Source organism: Ursus maritimus (genome assembly GCF_017311325.1).
Source record: "Ursus maritimus isolate PB19 chromosome X unlocalized genomic scaffold, ASM1731132v1 scaffold_X1, whole genome shotgun sequence".
Taxonomy (NCBI): Eukaryota; Metazoa; Chordata; class Mammalia; order Carnivora; family Ursidae; genus Ursus; species Ursus maritimus.
The window spans coordinates 1222071-1225620 of NW_024423319.1; positions in this window are offsets into that span (position 1 = coordinate 1222071).

The window sequence follows — 3550 nt, forward strand, 5'->3', positions numbered from 1 at the left end:
ATGCAGACCAGCAAATTCCTGGTGACAGTCCAGACCTAACAATGTTATGCTGAAAGATAGGTCCACGTTGCTATCAAATGGGACAATCCTATTACACACCTCCTGGGATTGTGGTGAGGATTGCAAGGCACAAGGCTTGGAAAGTGATGCCTAGCCCTGCTCCTGGCATGCGAAGTGCTGAATCCACGGCAGAAGGGATTAGCCACAGCTTGGTGCAGTACCAGGTCCCTCCACACTGCCACCTTGCTAAACTACATCCGTGTAGCCCCAGAGAGAGGGAGAGAGACTGTTGCTGATGTCACCCGCTTTAACCCCACCCAGGCCCTGGGCTTCAGGGCCGTGCAATGCCCTTATAAAAGGGTGCGTGGGCACCCCTGTATTTAGACAACCTTAGGTGGGTGTCTCTTCTTTTATCACTTCAAGAAACATTAGCTCCCACTGCTCTTTCCCCTAAATCCTTCCCTACTTCCAAAATAAACTAGTGAATGTTGACCAGTGTGGGAGCTGGGTGAGGGGAGGGTGGGGTTTTTTAATACTATTCTCTCTCCTGTGTGTAGATGTGTAATTTCCATAATAAAGAGTTTTGAAAGGTAAAGGTACTGATGAGCCTCCTTCGCCCAAGCCCAAGCAGTCCCCTTGCTTGGATGCCCTCTTGCATCGTTGCCGTTTATCTAACCTCCACTCTTCCTTTGAGGCACAGCTCAAGTACCATTTAGTCCATGACCCCTTTTTGATTACTGCCTTGGTCCAGTTCTCATTGAAGGAAACTCTAATGAGAATGTTGCTGACAGGAGTGCAGCCTCAGGTTCCCATCCACCATGGCCCTGCTATCTGTGAGAGAAGGAAGTGACAGTGCCAACCCAAGCAGCCCTGTGCTTGCACATACACACTCATGCGCACATGTACATGCGCAAACGGCCTTGGAGGGGAGGGGGAGGGGCAAAAGCCGAAAGCCCCACCACTCGAAGCAACACAGAGTGCCTTAGGGAGGAGGGAGACCTCTGGAGATCACAGGGCCCCTGCAGGGCTGTGGGGCAGGGAATGGTCAGAGGTGAAATGACGATAGCCCACTACTCTCCTCAGATGTCTGGGGGTGGGGGTGGGGGGGTGTTCCCAGAGGGAAAGAGCCAAGGAATCTGTAAGGTAAGAGAAAATGCCAACTTGGCCTAAGGTGTCCCAAGAAGGGTGGCAAGGCACATTTAGGGGGATTGACTGGATAGGAGATGACATTAGAACATGAGTGGCTGGGGGGGGGGGAGTGAGAGAAATATAGTGACGTTAGTCAGGGGCTGGTTGGGTGCCAGGTGCCTATAGGACATCTCCTAGTTTGGGTGGCTAACTGACTCTCAAGCTCAGGAATTCAAGAAAAATGTTGAGTAGCTGGCAACCCGGTAAAGAGATCCATGTTGATTTAACTATCACCTTCTTTGAATTTATACACCCTGGCCCTGTTAGCTCTAACCATAGTCATTACAGATTATGCCTAATGTGTTTTTTAAATATATTTACTACAAAAAAAGGGGGTGCCGTGTGTCTCAGTCTGGTGAGCATCTGGGCGCTTGGCTTCACGCGCGATCCCAGGGTCCTGGGATCGAGCCCTCATCGGGCTCCTGTTCAGCAGGGAGTCTGCTTCTTCCATTCCCCCTGCTTGTGCTCTTTCTCTCCCTGTCAAATAAATAAATAAAATCTTAAATAAATAAATGAATGAATGAACAAATGAATGAATATATTTACTACATTCCAAGCGAGTTTTCTCTGATTCGGAAACACGAAGGCTGTGACTCCTACACAGGCTGTGAGGTGCTGAGCCCTCCTGAGTACCTAGCCACCTGTGTTTGCTGTGTTCACACACAAATGTGCATGTGTACGGGAGTATTGGAAGGGGGAGAAAAGCAAAATAGTTCTTCATGTAACAATGATGAAATGCTGATGAAGCAAACTATCAGTTGCCCTCCGGAGGAATAACTTTCCAGGTAGGATAGGCATTTTGTGCGAAATTTAGCAATGGGTGCTTTTTGGAAGCAGCTTAAAATCTGGAAGACAGACGAGGCTGTGCCGCACTGGCCCTGAGGTGGTTAGCCTGGGACTGAGGTTTGGTGACTTCGGGGACTTCATCACAATCCTCATAACTGTATTAAGAAAAAGTGCCAATTAAAAGCACTTTCAAAGGGAAGATTGGCCTCCAATGAATTGAACAAAACTATTAAAACCTCAGCAAAGTAGTTCACTTGGGAACCAATTAGAAGTTTTTCTGAACAACAGTTGCTGAATAACTTTCCTAATTTGTGTTTTGCTTACAAAGGTAATTGATGCTCACTGTCAAAAATAAAGAAAATATGGGTGAGTTTGGAAAAGAAAACAAAGATCAATCATCTCACTTACTAAAGACAACCCAATGAAAATGTCGGTGTCTCAGGATGAGATGAGCTTTCGTATTCAGCGCTTAGAACACTGACTGGAATGTGGTAATCACCCAATGAATGGTACTGCTTAGTATTATCCCATTGTTGGTAGTCTTGGAAAAGTCTTCCCCCTCCAAAAATCAAATAAAGCTCATCTACATTTTCTTCTAGTATTTCATATTGATTCTATTGTGTATATAATACACAAATACTTTCTCATTATAAACAATTTGTATGATACAGAAATATGCGGCGTAAATGTGGATGTAGTCCTTCACTCAGTCCTCTCCCATGCTTCCCTGAAGTACATCACAACAGTCAAACATGTCCACTCCTATCTCATTGCATTCATTCAAACAGCACCTTCACCGCAAAATTAATCCCTCCAAAGGATAAGAGAAGGAGGCATTTATTCAGTGACTCTTGGCTGCACCAGCAGAGAACTCTCTCCAGGAGTGCAAACCCCCTGCACTTCCAGGCCCACCTTGTGCACAGGCTGAATGAAGGGAGAAAAAGTTAGATGTTCAGGGAGCTGCATGGGAGCGCTGGCGCCAGGTCCAGAGGTGTCAGCTACAGGAGCAAAAAGTCAGAGGCCTCGAAGGGGGTACAGGGGCCCCAGGACACAGCACAATCTAAGGTGTGAAAAGATGTCTATGGAAACAAAAGGCACAGGAATAAGCAGCCTGCACGTGATGGTGACCAGAAGGAGATTCCACGGGACATGGAAGAGGCTTTCTGCCGGCTTCGGTGCCTGCTCTATTCCCAGGTCCTGGCACAAGGCCGGGTGCAGGGACCCTCAGAACAAATGCTTGCCCGAGGAAGCAGCTCGAGGTGGGAGGCCTCCCCACCACCCCTGCAGCCCCAACACCTTCCCTCCCCCCACCACCCCTCCCTCATGACAATCAGAGATGGAGCAGGAGCCAGCTTTGGAAAATGACATGTTTTTATTGCTATGTTTGCAGTGGCTTTTTAGCACAGTAAGAATGTCCCCGCTGGACCCCCGCCCTCACCCAGTCCCACCTCTCCGACCGATGTCGGGGTGGTGTGGGGGGAGCCTTTCTAGGGTCCACTCGGCTGTCTCGGGATCGGACGTGACACACACGTGGGTTAATTAAAGCTGCTACATGGAAGACTTGAGATGTGGGAAG